The following is a 23,353-nucleotide window of genomic DNA, read 5'->3' as shown; positions in this document are numbered from 1 at the left end:
CAGATTTATTAAACTTTTATGCACTAGACAATCCCTTCTCCCTGCTGAAGCCCGAGCTGTCATTATGAGATGAGATGAACATTAGATCCGATCACAACCTTATTTAAAACTTTGAAAGGAGAGGCGTCTGGGGGGCTCAGCTGGTTAAGCGTCTGACTCCTGATCTCAGCTCAGGTCATGATCTCACAGTTCATGGGTTCAAGCTCTGTGTCATCAGCGCAGAGCCTGCTTGAGATTCTCTGTCTCCCTCTCTCTCTGCCCTTACCCCATTTGTGTTGTCTCTGTCTCTCTCAAAATAAATAACTAAACTTAAAAAAAATCTGGAAAGGACACCACGTGTGTTTTCTTGTGTGTGAATGTAGGGTGGGCATTTGCTTTCATTACTTGGTTGCCTTCATATTGATTTAAGAACATGCTCTTGCCTGTCCCTCTCAGAACCCTCTCTGAAACTAAATCTCTTGTCTTTACTGTACAAACACCCCGAAATACTCCTCTATAATTTTGTCTCCATTTTGGTCACTTGCTAAACCACCGTGGAGACTGTCTTAAAGAGATTGTTCCTGATGATGTGTTCTTTCATGAGATGGCCAGGCGAGTGTGGCTACAGGAGGCAGAGCAGAAACTCAAGAAATCAGAATCCATTACACTCTGAGGTCCTAGAGACAGGGGGCATGGCCATCACCATGGCAGCCATGGTCAGGTGTCAGGAGGCAGAAGATAGGAGCCAGAGGGGCACTTAGGCCACAGCCTTTTTTGGGGTTTCCACGGGATAGGCAGGAAGAGGGTGGTGAGCTCTGAGGACTGGCAGGTTTAAGTAGATATGTTGGGCTTTGGGCTCTGGGGTGGTCTCTAGTTCCCGGTGCCTGGCCAGGAGGGGGATGAGGCAGAGGAATACTGCCTCCTGGGTGCAGGCCAAATGGAGGAGGGACGGCTCCCAAAGGGCTGGCGGGCACACTGCAGGCTTGCTCCTGGCGGGGCCCTTGGCCACCTGGGACAACTGGCTAGCTGGGAGGAGCAGTCTCTTCCTAGCCAGAAGGGCTTTTTAAAACATCATGATACTCAAAATGTCAATGATTTCATCCTAGGGGCCACCTCCTACGGTAAACACCTCTTCCTGAATCTCTTTTTTTTGAAACCCTTAACAATCCTGTTATTTGTGGATATTTCTACCACTTTCTTTCCTACTATTTGTCAACTTGGGGTTCTCTTTGTTCATCTCTGACAGCTCACTCTCACTCTTTTGGGTCCTGTCTTCGTCTTTCGAGTGCTTACTGGTTGACGCTGCTCAATGTCCGTCCAGGCCCGTCTGCCTTCACACAGTGTCCCCTGGGACCTCGTGCACATGCACGGCGATGGTGATCCACTGGTACCTCCCTAAGAGGGACACACCTGACACGTTGCACATGTGTAACTGCACCTTGTGGCCTCTCTTTGCATTTGGTTGTTGACATGAGACAGGTGACGTGCTTTCCCCGCAAACATGTAAGAGATATGTCATTGGAAAGTGAGGAAATTGCTGCTACAGGGTGGAAATTAGACACTATCTTGTGCACTGGCGAAGTCTGGGTAAGTTTATCCTCAGTGCCACAGAAGACAGACCCCACATTTCACACGTAAGTCGTACCTCCTGTAAAATGGCGGGAGGGAGACTATGCCGGTTTCATGCTGCTGCCTTCACCTGCTTCTCTGCAAGAATTAGCACCACCAAGCGATGAGCCCAGGAGAAGGCTGATATCCCCGGTGTAGAAGGTTGAATCATGCTTACGCGAAAGAATCTATGTTTTACAACACAGATGTGTAAACAAAGTAGTGAGGATTGAAATGGAGGTTTTTATGTTCTTCTTTTAAATTTTTAATTCTAGTTGGTTAACATTTAGTGTAATAATGGTTTCAGGAGTAGAATTTAGGGACTCATCATTTACATACAACACCCAGTGCTCATTCCAACAAGCGTCCTCCCAATGCCCGTCTCCCAACTAGCCCACCCCCTACCTACCTCCATCTGTCAACTTTCAGTTTGTTCTCCGTATTTAAGAGTCTCTTGTGCTCACCTCCATCTCTGGGGGGGAAGGAAGGTGGGAGGGCACGTGGGTCAGACGTTTTCCCATCTGATGTGGTGAAGCATCAGTGGATACAGAATAGAGTTTAAGAAGAGTCTGTAAAGCCATATGAGTCACCAAGAATATGGTAAGAATATGGTTTTCTTCTGTCTGTCAGGGGGAGAGGGGGTTTGCATGTGTTAAATTATTTATCATTCACAGAGACAATTACCTAGATGTTTTCTAATGATATATTACAGGTACTTACATTTAGAGTATTCTTGTATGTAACAGTGACCTGGTAATAGAATCCAGACACAGACCCCAGGGGGTAGGTGAGAGATATTTCTCACGTTATTTCCATCTGACTATTTTCATGTAAACATGCAGTTTCTTCAGATTTCAGTTTGCTCAAATGGACATTGACTATCCTGTGTTTTTCGTAACTCAGCCTAACTCAGCCTCCATGAACACACTCTTGTTCCAAAGCAAGTTCTTATTGGTCAGTTAGGCATTTGCCTATGTTCTGCACCTGACTTGGTCTCCTTGATCTTGGGCTGTTGGTATTTTGAAACCATGTGTGAAATATTTGTATTAAAGGGTGTCTCATGCATACACCACATGTAACTCCTTCTTCACGTGACTAGCTTAGACTTTCAGCCTGTCAGACCAATATGGCACCCCCAGCTTTATACTTTCTACAACATTTATAAATTCCTCTTACAAATGTCCAATAGCATCCACGACTGAGTTGTTGAACCAAAGTGTGTAGGAAATACCCTTAAATGTTTCCGAATTGGCAACAGGACTGAGAGCTGCCTTCTGACCATTTCTTTCATGGAGTGAATTTTTACATTTCATCCATAGGATGGGGTACAGAATGTGGCGATGTGAAGCGACCGTTCGGCCGCTAGATATTAGCTTCCAAAAAGCCCAGCCAAGCTGGGTCCCATTTCAGAACCTGTTTCTTCATCTGTAAAAGCTACAAAGTGGGGTTAATGGTTCTTAAGGGGACGAGCAGGCCTTGGAGAGGATTAAAATCGATTATGCGTGGGTTCAGGAAGCAGTCAACACATATTATCTTTCTTTTTTAATTTCCTGACCTAAATTATGTTCAACGTCATGTAATAAGATACTTTTTAGATAAAGTGATTCATAATTCAGGGGAAAATACCAGTGCGGATTTCAAATCGCTGAACTTTCCTTTGCTTGTTAATGTGGGCTAGATCTAATGAATATCTTATATATATTCTAATATGGGAATATTGCAGAATGTCTTTTGAGACACATGACTGTGATACATATTTGAAGCCAAAATGGATTAAGTCTGTTGTGGGAATATAAATTTGAGCTCACTTGGGAGAAAAGGATACCAGGAAATTTTAAAGCAGGAATTAAAGAAATAAAAGGAGTATATAGTGATTTTGTTTCAGACAAAGGAAGACAGAATGGCAGTGAAATTAGAACATATATAAAGATAAGCGGTCATGTACGAAGGGGTTGCTTCCCCAGATAACAGCAACCGTGACACCCATGGCCATGCTCTGAGCTGGAGGCTGCATTCCTATCAGGACGGTCTGGGGAGGTGACTGCCCTATGCCTCTGGTGATGGCTGAGCCCACAGGGAAGGCAACGAGGAGGGAGGGTGACTCCCAGGCTACGGGGACGGGTGCACCTGTCAGAGCCGTGTGAGACAGCCCAGGTTTATGGGAGGTGCTCCGTGCATACTGGTCGAGTCTAGATCACTGGATATTTGAATGGCTCCATCCCAGGTTCACCTTGGTCTTTAGGCAACATGGAGGCTTTACGAGCGAACGTCAGAGGGAAGAGAAGCAGAAAAGGAGAAAGAGTCCTCATGAAACTTGACCTTTCTCCGAGGGCACAGTCTGCAAAGCCCAGTAAGAGTTCTGCTCTGCCCAGGAGAATTTGCCATATTTCCTGTTGAATATTTGCCTCATGTAAGATAAGGCCCAGTAAGTCTTACCTCCAACAAGATAGCCCCCTCCCCGCCTGAGAGTTCAGCTGGAGGGATAGCTGGTGGCCTGGCCTGATGCTCAGTCAGGTTCTCTTGGGAAGATCACACAAATGTGTCCACACCTTCATCTCTGTTCGCATTATCTATATCTCTGCCTATAAATGCATCACCCGTATTTGTTCTGTATCTGTATATCTACACCTATCTTCAAATACGTGTAAGTTCAGCCATATCTTTTCAGACTTTATGCGTCTAGGTTTCCCAGGGCACACACGCTTTAGAAGTGTGGGAGACAATCTGCCTCATTTTCCTTGGGTTCCTGAGCCACTGATGAACATCTTAGACGTTTGCTGCAACACAGCCCTGAAGTCTGCTTGTCTCTTTAGGAGAAGCAAAAGGCTGTTCCAGACTGTTCCATGCTGTTCCAGCCTGAGAAGCTCATCACTGGGTCTGATCCTGCATGTGAAGGATCCCGCAACAGGGGGGCAATTTGAAAACCACTTGTCACTGTGCTGAAAATGCGCAGCAATTGGTCGTTACTTTGTGGTGCAAGCAGAGGGAGGACCCTGACCCCAGGGACAAGGGTGGTGTACTCAGAACACGGGGCAGTGGGCCGGAGAGGCCTGGGGGTGAGGCCCTGGTTAGCCGGCAGGAAGCGGGCACCTTGGGTTCTTTAGCAACAAAACAGATGATGATTCTTCTGCCTTGGAGTTGTCGTAAAGCTTCAATAATGTAATAGCTTCAGTAATATTCAGAGGCACCTGCTCCTGACTTCCTGTTTTGTTTCCTGCTCCAGCACCGGAAGGGGAGCCCTCGCTATGGAAGCAAGTAGGGGGGACAATGACCTCGTCTGAGCAATCGGAACATTACCTGCAGAAGTGGTGTTCACGGGAGCTCTGAAGAACCAGAAGGAATGACCTGGGCGAGGGCCCGGCATGGGGAATGCCTGCAGAGCTGAGCAGAGTGGCCGGGCCTTGGGAAAACGAGCAAGTGTTATGAATGATGTGGGGGAAGAAAAAGAGTGGGGGAAATCCGCGTCTCTCTTGTCCCATAATGAGAGCTGGGCAAGTGTCCCCAAAATTTCAAATTATCTGCTCTGTGTCTTTTACAAACTTCAGTCGTGATGCGGTTTCATGGCCGGAATACACTCTTCGTCGCTTGTGACATACCTGAATCGATTTCTTCATTCAGCAAGCAAGCTGGGCGTTCTGTCTGTGTGGGATGATGCTTTAGCAGAACAGGAGTCAGCTCCAAGGTTGCGTTTCCCAAGGGGCTCTGATTCCAGTGTACTTTGTGACAAGGGCTGTGCTTGTGGTTGGGACCTCAATGAAGTTCGGATTTTGGAGGTTGTAAAACTAACATTTTCATCTGTTCACATTTCCAGACAGTACATGCGCCCCAAGGGGTTTTGTCTTGGAAAGACTTCTGTCAACATTTTTAATTAGAATTTCCTTGGAAGCGACTAAGATCCACCTACCCAGGGAGAAATCACTTCCCAAAAGAACGAAGACCTTACTGCGGAACCTGCAATAACTTTTGCTTTTGTAAAATATGTGAAAAAAATAGGCTTTCCTGTGATTCTTTCCTGTGACTTCTTCCCTTTTTACCCTTACCGCACAGTCACGTGGGATACATCAGCATTTCTAACATACCCCGTGATCTCAAAAGTAGAATGAAAATATAAATACCTAACTGCATATAAATATATAGGTGTATACATACCATCTGAAATATACCAGCGACAGCAATTACATGATGAGCCCTAAGTGAACCCCCCATGGGGTCAGTAGTTGCTAAATATCACCACAGATTGTAAAATATTGATCTGATCTGCTTATGAAGGGCTTTTAATAGGAATGTGTTCAGAAGTCATTTCTTTTTGCCTTGAAAAAGCAGACACGTGGCCTGACCTCATCGGTTTTTCATCTTGTGGAGATGAGTTGTGTTCCCTGGGCCCATGGCGAGGACAGAATACACTCAGTGACAGCCGATGTCCAGCCTCCCCACCGGAGTCGTGCCTCTTCTGTCTGGTCTAAGCCCCAGGCCTGCAGATCCGCTGGGCTCCAGGACCAGGCGCTGTCACAGTCCCTGTAGCCCCAGCCTGCCGGGGACTTCTGAGCGGTCCTGTTCCAGAACAGCCTACTCCGTGTCCCGGGGCGCCTTCCGTGGAGGCTGTCTGCAGAGGACACCCCCTGATTGGGATCCGGAGGAAATCTCAGGGACACAGGGACAGCCTGCCTACCATCACACCCCATGGGCTAATAACTGAGCCTCTTGAAATCACATCAAGTTTCTCTGGCCTCCCAGAAGGTCCCTGCTATGCTCTTTTTCCAATGTTTGCGTCATCATGTATAGGTTTTGTTTTTGCTTCGTAAATTAATTCCACTCTCCAATTTTGAGTTCAGGCATTCAGGTCTTGGGGATGAGCCAACCGTATGGGGATGACTTATTCCATTAACAATGAATGATTTTCTTCTTAAGGGAAAGTTTTGCTTTCCAAGAGGAAAATTATTTTCTATGGAAAGCATACACAATGAGGGGAATCCCCAGGACACTGTGATTGTAAAATAAGATTTACAGACTGCGTCCTTGGGTGGATATATTACCACAAAGAAGTGCTTCCCATGGCCAGTGGGACACAGGGTCTGTCCTTACTTGTGAAAGTAGCAAAGTGAATATTCTCTGAACATGAGCAGCTTCGCATGTCTAACTGATTAAGGAAAAGAAATAGTGAGCCTTGGGGTCTCTGGGTGGCTCAGTTGGTTAAGTGTCCAACTTCGGCCTAGGTTATGATCTCACGGTTCATGAGTTCGAGCCCCGCATCAGGCTCTGTGCTGACAGCTCAGAGCCTGGAGCCCGCTTCAGATTCTGTGTCTTCCTCTCTCTCCCTCTCTCTCTCTCTCTCTCTCTCTGCCCCTCCCTAACTCGTACTCTGTCTCTCTCTCTCAAAAATAAATAAACATTAAAAAAACTTTATTAAATGAAAGAAAAGAAATAGTGATCCTTTATGATGGAAATTTGACTCTTGGCAGAATAGTGAATTTCGTTCACAATAGTAATTTCTTAAATAATATAAATAGGCAACAGCATTATATTTTAATCTTTTAAAAATATTTAAATAATGCATTACTGACACATGACATCTTTAAGTGTATTTAGTGTGATGTAATTGCTATACTAAACATGATTTATGCATGTTTTGAAAATAATTCCTTTTGGTTATATTTTAAAAATATGTTCCAATCAGTTGCAGTATTTTAGGACCAGAAGGAATTCAGTGAATCATACAGTCCCTTGTTTTCCTGTCACATCGTATGAAATTAGGTCTTGGGTTGCATGACTGGAAGATCTCAGGGTTTAGTAATTGAGTCAAAATTACTTGTCTCCTAGTCATGTTGTCTCTCCATCTGTGGTTATGACGTCTTGAAACCCTTAGCTATCCTTGAAGAACTCTTCAAATTGGGTCATGTTGACTGCGAACATTTAACAAAATTAGCCTACACTGAATGGAATGATGAGGGGGTAATCTAGGAAGTGGAATATTATATGCAGAAGGTTGTATGCCTTGGCTTTGGACAGGCATTTTTTGGAAGTCGGTTCTCTGCACACTTAGACTTGCCCAAGGTTCTTCTTGAGAGAAGAGAGAGGCTTTGAAGAAAGTCTTGCGGGGGCAGGGGGGGCAGAGAGGAGATAAAGTAGAGTGGCCATCGGTGGCCAGGAGAGACGCTGGAGTTACAAGACCCTGACAAGCCAAGTCCGTGTGGACCCCATGTTGCCATTTAAGGGTCAACTGCTCAGATGTTGTTGAGCAAATAAAGTCATTTATTCAACGAACATCTACCGCATAGATAGACTCCACCAGTGGGAGATGCAGGGGAGGAAAGTGCATCTGTCCTCCAGGAGCTCGGAGCTCGTGGGGGGAGAGGTCAGTGTGACCCTTACGTTGGTCCCAGGCCCGTAGATGTGCAAGGTGGGGGCCTCAGCGACGGCATCTGCTGCGGGCCAGGAAATGGAGCCCACCTCTATCTGTGGGGGGAGGGGAATGACAAAGACATTGTTGAGAGGTCTCTTTTAGTCGTAGGCTACCGGAATATTTCAGAGGGAGACACAGAACGGAGCTGCAAGCAAACATGAGAAACCTCCGAAGAGCCTATAGAAATTTGCCCACAGTTTCTCCCTTGTTCCTAGACTCGAATACATATTTGCATGTGTCATCTACGACAACCCACAGCGTGAGGGCACAGGGCAATATTTTGGAGGTTTGATCCTGCGTCCGTTGGGAAGGCCCGCGGGAACATAATCACGTAAACATACACAGGAAACGTGTTTCCCACTCTTCACCACTTTGTTGATATACCTTTCACCGCTTGATATGTGCTCACTTAGGTGCAAGTTTTCAGTGGAAGGTTGTTGTGGTCCCTTGGAAACACATCCAGGAAGGTTATATGTTTAAGTTGTGTGAGTACATTTTAATTTTTCTACGTTTGTTTATTTTGAAAGAGAGAGAGAAAAAGAGCCCAAGTGGGGGAAGGTCAGAGAGAGAGGGAGAGAGAATCCACACCGTCAGTGCAGAGCTCGATGTGGGGCTCAATCCCACCAACTGTGAGATCGTGACCTGAGCCGAAACCGAGAGTCGGTCGCTTAGCCGACTGCGCCACCCAGGGCCCCCGTGTTTTAAATGACTGGGCGTTAGGTTTAAGATTTTTTTTCTACGTAGGATTTGCTGACACGAGATGAGCAGAGAAGGTCCTCGAGCCCCCTGGGCGCCCACGTGGGCTGGTGTCAGGCAGGAAGGGGCTGTGAGACAACTTACCTGCAGCCTCTCTGAATGGACTCAATGAATCGAAGGAGGAGAAAAAGAGGAAACTTCCCCACTGCGACTTCCAACTCAGCACTATCTGCGGGCCTCCCTTCTGCCTTCGTCCTGGATCTCCCTCTCAACTGCCTGTGCACCTCGCGGTGGTCTGTGAAAATTTTTGTTAAAGGTGCTAGCATTACGAAACAAAAGTGACTTGAGGCTTGTACGTTCCTTATATTTTCTTTTTTATTTAAAAAAATGTTTAAGGTTTATTCATTTTTCAGAGACAGAGAGAGCGTGAGTGGGGGAGGGGCAGAGAGAGAGGGAGACACAGAATCCAAAGAAGGCTCCAGGCTCTGAGCTGTCAGCACAGAGCCCGACACGGGGCTCGGACCCAAGAACCATGAGATCATACTCTGAGCTGAAGTCGGACGCTCAACCCCCTGAGCCACCCAGGCGCCCCAGTTCTTTATATTTTCAATAGAATGTATGAGAATGACTGCAAAAAATTAAATGCTGCACTCAAAAACCTAGCAGGTGGTTTTTCCTAAAAAGAAACTTGTGGAACATAATTTCCATCCTGTGATCTCCTCTATTAGATCTAACTCACGGACGATACAGCCCACAGGACGTGTTACCTGAGCAAGGGCAGAGCCCCCCCCCCACCCCCGCGGGGGCTCTGGATGCTCTCGCATCCTGTGGGATCCAGGGGGGTGCGCCGGGAGGGAGGCAGGGGCACAGCTGTGCAGGAGGATGGGTGAGGAGGGTCTGGGTCACGGGTGGCTCCCAGCGGCCACCTCCGCCTGCTTTTTGGAAGGGCTGTGGGCTTTGAGTGCCCAGCTTGCCACTCTGCCGGGGACAAGATGATGAGCGTGTTGGGGGAAGACAGCCCCTCCTCCTCCAGGAACGTGCTGCGTGTGCGAGGGCAGGTGGTGGTGGAAATCTGTGGACAGGTGAGCTACCAGGAGAGTGTGGCCTGACTGTGTCAGGTGGAGGGGAGATGGGAACACAAAAACATTTATTTCTGCCTCGCGTGGGGGTCCCCAAAATACCTGAGACACGAGCGGCCCGTCCGGTCTGTTTGCCGTGTGCTCTCACCTTTAAAATGCCACACCATGGGGTTAGTTCACCTGTCTGTCCATGCGATCTTTCAACAAACCGAAGGTCGGCATCGCACTGATGGATTGCGATTAAGTGTGCAAAGTCAGGAGTTGCGTGCACGAAGATCTGGGTTTGGTATATTCAGCTGCATGTCTTAGGCAATTAACAGGAACTTTCTAATCCTCCTTGTCCAAAACTAGGAATTCTCTAATATAGGAGTAGAATAGTTCTTTTTTAAAAGTTTATTTATTTATTTTGACAGAGGAAGGGGGCAGGGAGAGATAGAGAGTCCCAAGCAGGCTCCACAGTATCTGTGCAGAACCCAACGTGAGGCTCGATCCCATGACCTAAGCCCAAACCAGGAGTTGGACGCTGAACCCACTGAGCTACCCACCCAGGCACCCCAGGAATGGGGTGGCTCTTACCTCATGGAGTGGCTGGCAGAATGGCATCCGTCAGTGTCCCCTCTTTGCACATGGACGTGGCACCTAGTAAGCTAACGGGGACACGGTCCGTGTTCACTGGAACTCCCTCTCAGTTTTGTCATTGCTTCTTTGCACATGACTGAGCTGTCACCCAGGCAGAGAACTTGTAAGGGGAAAGCTATTGAGCTGGCCTCCTTTTGGTCCTGCTGGAATGATAACAATTAGTCCTAATTAAAGATCATTTTGTATGGGGCGCCTGGGTGGCTCAGTCGGTTGGCGTCCAGCTTTGGTTCAGGTCATGATCTCGAGGTCCGTGAGTTCGAGCCCCACGTCGGGCTCTGTGCCGACAGCTCGGAGCCTGGAGCCTGCTTCGGATTCTGTGTCTCCTTCTCTCTCTGCCCCTCCCCCGTTGTGCTCTCTATCAAAAATGAATAAATATAAAAAAAATTTAAAAAATCATGAAACTCAGTATGAGTAAGGTGAACATCATTAATTGTAGATTTTTAATAATTTATTTGATTTGCCAGTGTTTTCTAACCTTCAGGATTTAGATTCTTGGAGGGGGTTAGGATTTTTGGGCGACCATGCGTATCACATGTCTTGCACGTACATGCAATCCTCTTTGAAATATAGGAAATAAGGGGCGCCTGGGTGGCGCAGTCGGTTAAGCGTCCGACTTCAGCCAGGTCACGATCTCGCGGTCTGTGAGTTTGAGCCCCGCGTCAGGCTCTGGGCTGATGGCTCGGAGCCTGGAGCCTGTTTCCGATTCTGTGTCTCCCTCTCTCTCTGCCCCTCCCCCGTTCATGCTCTGTCTCTCTCTGTCCCAAAAATAAAATAAAAAACGTTGAAAAAAAATTAAAAAAAAAAAAAAAAAAGAAATATAGGAAATAATTAGTAAGGTATAAATTCCTCACCTGTGGGAGCGATGGTGTGTGTCCTGCTCAGGTGCGCTGTCCCTCCCCAGTGCCCCCACCCCCACACTCCTTCCCTCAGGAAGAAGGTGGCCTCTGGGCAGGTGCTTGGGAACAACCTTCCATCAGCCTCACAGGTTCTCCTTTCCCCTGGGATTTGCTTTTCCTCCAAGGGGAGCCTGCTCTTCTCCAAGCCCGTAGGTGCGGGTCTTGCAGACTTTACTCGCTGCCAGTAACGGGGTGCACAGCCTACATGATTCAGGGGGGTCAGAGGGGATGACCCTCCGGCCGGGGCACTCCTGATAGCATTGCTGTCCCTGTGACCCCCTCCGCCTCTGGTAACTACTTCTCAATTGTTTGAGGCAGGAGGCGAAGAACGGGGAGTTATTTTGGGGCATGCTAATGACTTCAGAGACCCTGCGATATTTTGATTTCGTATAAAAGTTAGGAAATCGATCTTCTGCATTATACTTGTATGTGGAAAGCATCCATTACACCAGATTTGCTGACTCTGGAGAAAGCCCAGCCTCAGTGCTTCTGGAGGATACTGTTTAGACACTCACCACGTCCCAGGGAAAGGGCTTCGGGTTTAATGAGAAACAATCTGAAAGTCTGGAGAAGGAATACTCTCACGGATTTGACGGGGGAGGAGATGACAAGAGGGTTGATCCGAAATGCCTCTCGAGATGGAGGAAATCCCGCTTGGGAAATGTCAAATATAATCTATTTTTTTGCCTTTTCGTAAGATTTAGCGTTCTCCGTTTTCACATTTTAAGCCTCATACGTAACATGTATTTTCACTAATCTTTCCTGTAGCTTTAGCTATCCAATTATTTGGGTGGGATGGAGATCCGTGAGTATTTTCCTATTTAAACGCTGATTTGGATTATCATGGGATATCATTACAGTCTCATGTGATCTGTTTAAAAAATAATATATACGATGTTAGAATACAAATGTGTATTATTCTGTCCGTATTTTGAGAGGTTCTTTTTGGAAGATTATGATCATTTCTTCTAATGTGTAAATAAAAAAAAAGATCATCTTAAAATTGTCAGAGGAACACGTGGGGGGGCTCCGTCGGCTAAGCGTCCAGCTCTTGGTGACCGCTGAGGTCACGGCCTCATGGGTCATGAGTTCGAGGCCCACATCGGACTCTGTGCTGACAGCATGGACCCCGCTTGAGATCGTCTCTCTCTCCCTCTCTCTCTGCCCCTCCTCCCCTCTCTCTTTCTCTGTCTGTCAAAATAAATAAACTTAAAAAACATGCTGTGTCAGAATTAATCACTATTTATCCTTAAACTTAATTTCTTAACGATACATAAAAAACATGAGTAATAGTATTTGACTCCGCAGAAGTTAACTGGGTGCCCAGATGTCAAAGGAAGTTAATTGTTTGTCTTTTGCTACTTCTGAATTTTACAATATGTGCATTTACTGTCAGTTTTAATGAAATAAAATGTAAAATTAACGGAAAATATTCTGTAAATGATCATTTTAACAGTATCAACGTATTTCATTCTGCCCCCTGCTTCACGGTTCAGGCCTTTGGAGAAGATCGGGGGTGGGGGCACAGGAGACATTTCTCCATCCAGTTGGTGGAACCAGGGGGAGCGGCCAGCCTTGCTGGGGAGGAGGAGGTCCGCCTGAGGCTTCCGAGGGTCCGAGGTACCAGGGAATGAAACAGAGGCCTGTGTTTTCCTGTCGCCTCACTGTCGTTCGTTGAGAACCGACACGGGGCTCTGAGTTTGATGACGGGGAAGAAAGCGGATTCACTCCCTGCACAAGCATATCAAGAAGATTCTGAGGGGTGCCTGGGTGGCTCAGTCGGTTGAGCATCCAGCTTCGGCTCAGGTCATGATCTCACACTTCGTGGGTTCGAGCCCCGCGTCGGGCTCTGTGCTGACAGCTCGGAGCCTGGAGCCTGTTTCGGATTCTGTGTTTCCCTCTCTCCCTGCCCCTCCCCTGCTCATGCTCTGCCTCACTCTCTGTCAAAAATAAATAAACATAAAACAAAATTGAAAAAAGAAGAAGAATCTGAGTCCTTTGCCCAAGAAAATCACCAGCTTGTTTGCTGTGGCCTGAATGATTGTGTGTCCCCCAGATTCGCACGTTGGAATCCTACCCCCAATGGGATGGTGTCAGGAGGTGGGGATTTGGGAGGTGAGGAGGTCATGAGTGGGGTCTCTACGGTGCGATCAGTGCCCTCATCAGAGACTCCACAGACGCCCCCCCAAGCTCCTTCCTCCCCGTGAGGACACAGCGAGAAATCTGCCATCTAATAGAAGGTCTCACCGGAACCTCACAAGCTGGCACTTGATCCCAGATTTACAAACCCCAGAGCTGGGAGTAGCACACGTCTGTTTGTGAGCCCCCGGTCTGTGGTACTTTGGCTCAGCGTCACAAATGACGGAGACATCATCTGTTTTCCTCAGTGCTGGGGGTGCGGAGCCCGTGGCGATGATTTTCTGATATGAAAAGCGGCTTCTGGGATGTGGTCCGTTGGTCCTTCCCGGACACAGAAGACACACTCACACAGGCCCCTCGGTCCTCGATGCCTCCCCGTGACGGGTCTCCTGCCCCACGGTACCTGTCAGGGCGCCCCCAGCCTGGGCTCCTGGGGCCATTTCTATGGTTCTGTGAGGTGCTTGGGCGGTAGCGTGGGCGGGACAGCAAGAGGACAGACGCCTAGGTTCACAAACGTCACCCAGGGCTTTGGAGTGAGGACTGAAACGAGGGGAGGAAGCGCTGAATTTCCATTCTCTAAAATTCTGAATATTTTTCTTCTCTATTACTGTTTCGCTATGAGAAATCCCCATATTGATGGACATGTAGTAATAGGTTGGGGTGACTCTGACCCTTTCTTTCTCCACACACGTCTACATTTTCAGTTCCTACGTGTTCCTGTTTCCTCTGGACTCGTTTTCCCGCTGGTGAGGTACCGTCTCTGTCCTTGCGGATCAGACGTGACGTTTCTGCGCTGGGTCGTCGGGCATTGATGTCCTAACGGAGCACAGCGTCACCCGGTAATGTTCACCTGGATCGAATCTCTAAACTCCTGCAGGGTAAAAAAATAATCATAACTGTGTTTCCATATGACCTTTTATTGTTATACACCGCCTGGGGCTACTCGGTTCTGTTAGAGACTGCAAGGAACGAGTGGCTGAGGAGAAAATACCATATTGTGGTTTAATGTCGATGGTGTCAACAGCTTCAAGGCGCGCACACACACACACACATGACTCAAGAATTTTGACTGCTGAAGGGTAACGCCAGAAATGCTCGTAAACATTGCACGACTCTGACGTGTTTTCAGGTTGGCACGGACCTCTTCCTGTTTCCAGAATGATTTTTGAAATAAAAAAAAACCAGTTTATTATCCAGCATTTTAAAATCTCCTCTAAGTCATGGAAAAATATCTTAATACGTGATGTATATTTCAAACACCAAGATTCTGTAACCCTGAGCCTAGAATTCATAGACTTTTCTCCAAACAGTGAAATTGCTCTTAATGTCTGGTAGGGATAGGTGACCACGAACCTACAGCATTGCAAGACGGTGGCACATAATCACATTTCATCACTGAATTCGTGAGCAGAGAACATAGGGAAAGATGTGACTGTCTTCCCCCATCCTGCTTCTGTCCCTGTGACTCAAAGAACCAAAGAGAAAGGGGAAAAGAATCCACACCAGTTTCTTTGTTCATGGCAAGGAAAGACAGAACTCTGTGAGGGAGGCAGAAAGTCCAGAAACATCTGGGCTTTTTGGAAGTTAAGGGTTGCCATTACCTGTGGAACGGCACTAAATTTGGAGGGTTTATTCTAGTTCCTTTTCTGTCCTGTTGGATATAGGCTAGAAATGGGACGATCCTACCGAGAGCCTTGAACTCTTATTCCCACCTCTATACCTTCATTGAGAATGTTAGCTCTACTTATTCATTTAGTCCATGTTTGTTGAGCTGCAAGTGTATACCAGGCATTGGCTTAGATAACTGGGGGACACAGTCTGAGCAGATGACATCCCTGTCCTCAGGGAGTCTAAGTGGGGAGGCTGAATGGGTGGCAAGCACCATAAGCAAACGCGGAATATGCTGTTAGTCTACTGGCAAATTCCGAGTCAGGGGATAGAAGGTGATAGGTTTGGGGGTGTGTTTGAAGCAATTTAAGTGTCTGCTTTGATCTCTACAATGTACAAGGTCCTTGATTTGGGCACTGACCCAAATGTTTCTGGTATCAGGTACACTCGTGAAAAAGGCACTTTATTAAATTGGGCCAGGGGAACCTTTGAAAGTGTCTGAGTTGTTGAAATTGCTTTCATTTCGAAGAGTTCCCCAATCAAGGCTGGCCAAAAGCAATTGAGTCTGTGGCTTTGCATAAACATTTCCTCGGAAAGATGTTTGGATTGCTTCACGTTTGTAGGAAAATTACATAATATTTCAATGATAACTTTCAATTGCCTAAGTTACGGAGCCGTCACTGAAATAGTATCTGAGAAACACTTAGGGAGTTTAATCCGGAAATTAGGCCACCAGGGAGGTTACACTCACTATGTTTATGATGTGATGCATGATGTAGAAAAGCCATCCCCGCAATGTTTAGGCATAAATGGTGCCAGCAACAAAGTGCCTTGAGAAGGCTTCTCTCCATGTTGGCCTTCTTTCCTCCTCTGAAAGTGGTGGATTAAACACGCTTTCTCCACGTGTAAACACAGATGATTCGATAGTCAACAAAATGAAGAAAAACGACTTCAACAAAATCCCACCACCTTTGTTTCATAAAGTAACGATATTAAAGTAACCAGGTCAACACTCTCTTATTTTCCACGGGCTCGGTCTTGCGGTCCTCACACAGCAACAGGGGCAGGAAACGGCACCTGTGCGATGCAGGGATGCTCAGAGAAAGACCTTGTCCACGTTCAAGTAGCCGTGAAGTGTTGGAGACTCAGGCTCCTAAGAAGGAAACATAGCACGTTGCCGAAGCACTTTCAGGGAACCGATGCCTTTAAAGTCAGAACCGGTTTCCCTTCTCAGCAGCCACTTTGTACGTGCGTGTTACACTCACTGTACTGCACGGGAAGCATCTACTCCTTCCCGAGCTCGTGAACAAACCTGTGCATCTTCAGTGTTCTGCGGAATGCTTGGAGGGTGGACAGGTGAACGAGGGGGAGGAAAGCCGTCGCGGTAAAGTGGATCCGATGTGCACACAGACGTGCGATGCCACAGAACACACGGCTCTGCAGGGGAATTGAAGGTGTTTGTGAGCACAGTTGATTCTCTGCCCTACTGACGAGCCCTCTGCGCTTCCTGTAGAGGAAGATCATTCCGGACTTCAGATTCCTATTTGCCCAGCCCTCTTTCTTCTCTTTCCCACGTGAAACTGTGCTACATGGTCACTGAATTTCCCTCCACGTTCAAAACACGTGTCTGTTTTGTGACTGTCATTCAGGTCAGACCCGAAAGAGGGATAGACTTCAGGGGACATTACTGATTTCTAGTTTTCATAGATTTATTATCTCAGGAAGATCACATAACCTTTCCTACCACTGACTCTGCCTCTGTAAAAAATTCCGACAGTGATGACAGATTATTTGATGCAGTTTTGCTTCCCTTCTATGTATAACAGACCTTATTACAGGGTCACATGAGATAAGGCGTGCCATCCCATTTTGTACATATTCATATATTATTTTTAGAAAAGTTTGGAGAAGCAGAGAACTCCAGCCTGGAGTTAAACTGTGAAATTCTCAACTGTGGTATCCTTGCTGTGACCCAGACATCTGGAGACATAGGACCATGTACTATTTACTCTCTTACTCTGTAGCGGTGGTTCTTAACCATGGCTACACGTTAGAATAATCTAGAAAACTTGAAAGGCCATGGATGCCTAAGGCTTCAGTGAGATCGGTTAAATCAGAATCTCAAGATACAGGGGAGATTCTCGGTACGATTACGGTGAATTCCTGGGATCGCAGTTAGCCAAGTCCGTGGGGTCAGCGTTAAGCCCCAGAATGACTTCGAATTCTCTCCTTCCATGCAGGTCCTTGTATTAGTCAGGTCAGGGCCTTCCAGAGAAATAACACCAACAGATGAGTGGGATATGTAGACGTAGACCTCATGCCTGGATCTCTGTGGATGAGATACATGTGATATGCGATAGCATATATCCATATATCTGTACGTGTATCTGTGATAGGAACCGGCTCACACAGTTAACAGAGGCTGAGAAGTCCCCCGTCGGCCATCTGCAGCTGGGGAGCCGGGAAAGCCCGTGGCCTCCTTTACGCTCAGTCTGAGGGCCGAGAACTGAGAGCGTGGAGGTCCCAGGGCAGGACAACATGGGCACCTCTGCTGAGAAAGCCAACCAGCCCCTCCTGCTCCCTCTCTGCTTGTCCCCCAGCCAGCACCCTGGACGAGGCCACCTGCACCGGGAGCCATCTGTGTACTGACTCCTGACTCCACGAACAGAAAGGCTGACCGCCTCTGAGACTCCCCCACAGACACACCCAGAAATAGTGCCCACCACTCCAGGCCTCCCTCAGCCCAGCCAACTTGATGCGGAAAATCAACCATCGCAGCTGTCCTTGGAGGAGCAGGTCTGGGGCGAAGGAACCCCGCTACGGGGCGAGGGATTCTTCTTCCCTCCGCGGCCCGCCTGCCAACTGGGCCTTCGCCGTTGTTTGCCAGAGGGTCTCCGTCGGGACGAATCCCTCAAGGCCATTCCTACGCTGTCCCGATGCATCGTAAGCATGTTTAAATGAGCTAGACACAAAATGCCCACCTGCTGTCTTTAGAAGGGGCTCCTGCTAAGTTAGAAATGAGCTTCCGAGCCCAACAGTGACCGTCCGTCGGGAAGGCTGTGCGGAGAACGCGCAGCCTGAGTGGCACATCCTGCTGGCAGACTGTCCTTTTGTCACGAAATCCAGAGCTCGCTGTCCAGAGTCTGTGTCCCCAGCCTCAGCGCCCAGTCCTGCTCATGAGCTGTCGGGACCCGGGAGCCGGGAGAAGGGCAGGGTTCAGGGTGTGTGCGAGCAGAGAGACGGGGGCTGGGCTTTCTTCTCCCACGCCGTCTGTGTCTCCTGGGAGCCCCGCTCCGCTGCTCGGTCCCCTAGTTTCCACGTGGGCTCTCGAGAGCCTGCCACGTGCCACAGCACTTCACACACGACGGTGACATTGGCGTAGGGAGCGCTGACATCATGCCAGATCCGTGAGCACCAGCACGGTCAATCCGCCCCAGCGCCGGGCGTCATCAAGCCTATTTGACACAGCAAACTGGGGACCGGGACGCTCACGATGGTGGTTTCTTAGAAGCAGGGTCCCTGGCTCAGTTGGTTAAGATTCTGACTCTTGATTTCAGCTCGGGCCGTGATCTGATGGTTCATGAGTTTGAGCCTCGGGTCGGGCTCTGTGCTGACAGCGTGGAACCTTCTCGGGATTCCCTCTCTGCCCCTCCTCTGCTTGCGTGCATTCTCTCTCTCTCTCTCTCTCTCTCTCTCTCTCTCAATTAATTAATTAATTAATCAATTAAAAAATAAATGTTTCTTAGATGGGATACAAACTTAAAACTATTTGTAAGCACTTCGTCTATCTCTGTCCCCACATTACCTTCACTTAATAGAACTTGATGTTCTTGGGACATACAAAGTAGCCAGAATCCTAGATCCTAATTTCTGAAATGCTAGCTTTGTTTTCAGAATAGCACAAAAGGAAGGAATTAAAAACCAAGTGATCAAATTAACATTGCTCTGAAACTTTCAAGTGTCTTAATTGTTCCTTTACAGATGGGAATGGAAAGGGCACTGAATTTAATGTCAGACTCGGATTTGAATGATTGTTCTCTGAGCTTCTACGCTCACATCTGATAAATGGGCAGAATCACACCCTGTTTTCAAGCCATTGTTATTGGGGGATTATCTCTATCCATCTCTCTATCTATCTAATTATTATTAATCTATTTTACCATGACCATGTGATTTACCAATCACATTTGCCCTACAAATTATGCATGACCATGGAGTGCTATTAATCTTATTAGGAAACAAAGTGTCTAGATATCTTTTAAAAAGACAACAGAAACATTCAATCAGGTAAACCGAAAAGCAAATCTGGTTTTAAAATATGAAGGTAGGGTGATTACATTACATGAAAGTGTTAGGAAACACACTGGCTGTGCCTGGGGCCCTAAAGACTTATGTCTCCATTTTCCTGTTTACGTGGGGATTCTGCCCATGGATTCTGCTCAAGGATTTGTTGGCCACGATGTGGTGGCCGGGAGCACATCTCTTGTCCACTCTGAGGAGGGTCAGTACCTTGGAGAGGCCCCGAGAGACTCCATGGGAAGCCTGATGGTCAGGAAGACGATCCTGCTGTCTCAGAGGACTTGAACATTCCTGAGAAGTGACCACACTGTCCCTTCCCAAATCTCCATGCATCCGGAGGATGCAGACGCGGAGAGGTCGCTGGGGACTCACCTCAAGTATTGCCATTCAGAGACCAAAGGACAGGCTGCACTTCTGATCCTGTTCAGGGACATGGGGATCTCCCTGGGAGCAGCAAACTCCACAGCCAGTAGAAACATGGTGTTGAGTCAGCCTGCTTGATTTCATCTTTTTTTTTAAATATGAAATTTATTGTCAAATTGGTTTCCATACAACACCCAGCGCTCATCCCAACAGGTGCCCTCCTCAATGCCCATCACCCACTTTCCCCTCCCTCCTACCCCCCTATCAACCCTCAGTTTATTCTCAGTCTTTAAGAGTCTCTTATAGTCTGCCTCCCTCCCTCCCTCTCTAACTTTTTTTTTCCTTCCCCTCTCCCATGGTTTTCTGTTAAGTTTCTCAGGATCCACATAAGAGTGAAAACATATGGTATCTGTCTTTCTCTGACTGACTTATTTCCCTAAGCATAATACCCTCCGGTTCCGTCCACGTTGCTGCAAATGGCCAGATTTCATTCTTTTTCATTGCCAAGAAGTATTCCATTGTGTATATAAACCACAATTTCTTTATCCATTCATCAGTTGATGGACATTTAGGCTCTTTCCATAATTTGGCTATTGTTGAAAGTGCTGCTATAAACATTGGGGTACAAGTGCCCCTGTGCATCAGCACTCCTGTATCCCTTGGGTGACTTCCCAGCAGTGCTATTACTGGGTCACAGGGAAGTTCTATTTTTAATTTTCTGAGGAACCTCCACACTGTTTTCCAGAGCGGCTGCACCAGTTTGCATTCCCACCAACAGTGCAAGAGGGTTCCCGTTTCTCCACATCCTCTCCAGCATCTATAGTCTCCTGATTTGTTCATTTTGGCCACTCTGACTGGCTTGAGGTGATATCTCAGTGCGGTTTTGATTTGTATTTCCCTGATGAGGAGCGACGTTGAGCATCTTCTCATGTGCCTGATGGCCATCTGGATGTCTTCTTTAGAGAAGTGTTGATTCATGTCTTCTGCCCATTTCTTCACTGGATTGTTTGTTTTTCAGGTGTGGAGTTTGGTGAGTTCTTTATAGATTTTGGATACTAGCCCTTTGTCCGATATGTCATTTGCAAATATCTTTTCCCATTCCGTCGGTTGCCTTTTAGTTTTGTTGATTGTTCCCTTTGCAGTGCAGAAGCTTTTTATCTTCATGAGGTCCCAATAGTTCATTTTTGCTTTTAATTCCCTTGCCTTTGGGGATGTGCGAAGTAAGAAATTGCTGCAGCTGAGGTCAGAGAGGTGTTTTCTTTCTTTCTCCTCTAGGGTTTTGATGGTTTCCCGTCTCACATTCAGGTCCTTTATCCATTTTGAGTTTATTTTTGTGAATGGTGTAAGAAAGTGGTCTAGTTTCATTCTTCTGCATGTTGCTGTCCAGTTCTCCCAGCACCATTTGTTAAAGAGACTGTCTTTTTTCCATTGGATGTTCTTTCCTGCTTTGTCAAAGATTAGTTGGCCATACTTTTGTGGATCCAGTTCTGGAGTCTCTATTCTATTCCATTGGTCTATGCATCGGCAATCAGACAACAAAAGGAAATCAAAGGCATCAAAATTGGCAAAGATGAAGTCAAACTTTCACTTTTTGCAGATGACAGATGTTATACATGGAAAACCTGATAGACTCCACCGAAAGTCTGCTAGAACTGATACATGAATTCAACAAAGCCGCAGGATACAAAATCAATGTACAAAAATCAGTTGCATTCTTATACACTAATAAGGAGGCAACAGAAAGACAAATAAAGAAACTGATCCCATTCACAATTGCACCAAGAAGCATAAAATACCGAGGAATAAACCTAACTGAAGATGTAAAAGATCTGTATGCTGAAAACTATAGAAAGCTTATGAAGGAAATTGAAGAAGATATAAAGAAATGGAAAAACATTCCGTGTTCATGGATTAGAAGAATAAATATTGTTAAAATGTCAATACTACCCAAAGCTATCTACACATTCAATGCAATCCCAATCAAAATTGCACCAGCATCCTTCTCGAAACTAGACCAAGCAATCCTAAAATTTGTATGGAACCACAAAAGGCCCCAAATAGCCAAAGTAATATTGAATAAGAAGACCAAAGCAGGAGGCATCATAATCCCAGATTTAGCCTCTACTACAAAGCTGTAATCATCAAGACAGCATGGTATTGGCACAAAAATGCTTGATTTCATCTTGAAAATACTTGGGAAATTCTGTATCACCAGTCTCATCACAAAGAAGTTAAAATTAATAAATTATACATATATATGTGTATATATATATATTCAAGAGAGATATTCAGTATTCTGTATATATATGTGTGTGTCTGTATACATACATATATATATATATATATATATATATATATACACATATACATATTCACACACACACATACAGCATTGTTTTCTTTTTATTCCAGCTGTATACATTCTATATAAACACTTAACAAAGTGCTATTTTGTAATTTTAAGATTTTAATGCTGTAATTTACTTGCAACTCCTTATGTTTGAATAATTCAACCATTATTTAAGAATTTAGAAATTCAAAAAATGTAATCAATTGACTTGATTTACTGTTACTTTGTCTCCATGGTAATATTTTGCTAAGGGCCAATTTAGCTATGCAAATATATGCACACTTTATGTCTAGAAATTCCATTTAATTTTAATAAGTAAGTTAGGAGACAAAAATCATATATTGTTGAATTAAAAGGATTATGAATAAAAAATGAAACAGTGATTATCACACTAGAGGAATTTTTATTATTCAATTACTCGCTTATGAATTAAAATGAGAACAGGAGCAGAAACCTTGAGTTGATCCAGTCAAATTACATATTCTGGAGCAAAATCCTTATCGTTAATTTGCTGAGAACGCCAAAGGAAACAATATGAAACCCACACTCCAGAGGTTCGCAGAAAATGGCCAAAACAATGAAACGATTGTTCATTCTAGTTACCTTTCATTCTGGTTCCATTGTATAGCTTTGGAACTTTGAGCTCCTCAAAAAACACCTTCGTCTGGTATTTTTTATAAAAAAAAATTATCACTTAAGTATTCATAAAACAATCACGTACTCTGAAGCCCGTAGAATATAATTCTCCCCACCTTTGTGAAGCTACGAGCGAAAACAATTTGATTTGCAAAAACCAGTCAGTCCAGACTACAGAAAGCATAGTCCAAGTATGACTGTCAAACAGCAAAATCAGGCTGGAAACAGGCGAATGGTCCTGAGACCGCAGTGCTGTGCTAGGTCCCTCCACGGTCGGGGCAGTGGACACGCAGACCGGCCGTTCTGAGGCCAACAGGCTGGATCCTCGCGGCGTCTCCGTGAGCTGGGAATCCCAGGCCGGTGCCCAAGACAGGTAATGGCAAAGAAGCCCGGTCTGATTTCCTACATCCTGACAATGGGTGAGTTGAAACAGAAACTTTGGGCTTCCCATGTGAGCCAGAGTTCTGTGGGCTTTAAAAATCTCTCCCAAGTAAATCTGAGCTAGGTTGGGTTAAATAAACGTGAGTGTGGGGTTTTCTTTTTTCTTAATTCTTTCCATTGCCTGTGGGAAGTAATATTTATCTCACATCGTGGGTTCCAGTCTGAGCTTTGGTATCTGGTTCAGTTTCTTCATTGTTAAAACAGGGAGTGTTTAATAGCA

This window comes from Panthera onca, chromosome B1, assembly GCF_046562875.1.
Source record: "Panthera onca isolate mPanOnc1 chromosome B1, mPanOnc1 haplotype 2, whole genome shotgun sequence".
Lineage (NCBI taxonomy): Eukaryota > Metazoa > Chordata > Mammalia > Carnivora > Felidae > Panthera > Panthera onca.
Note: the sequence above shows the minus strand (reverse complement) of the source record.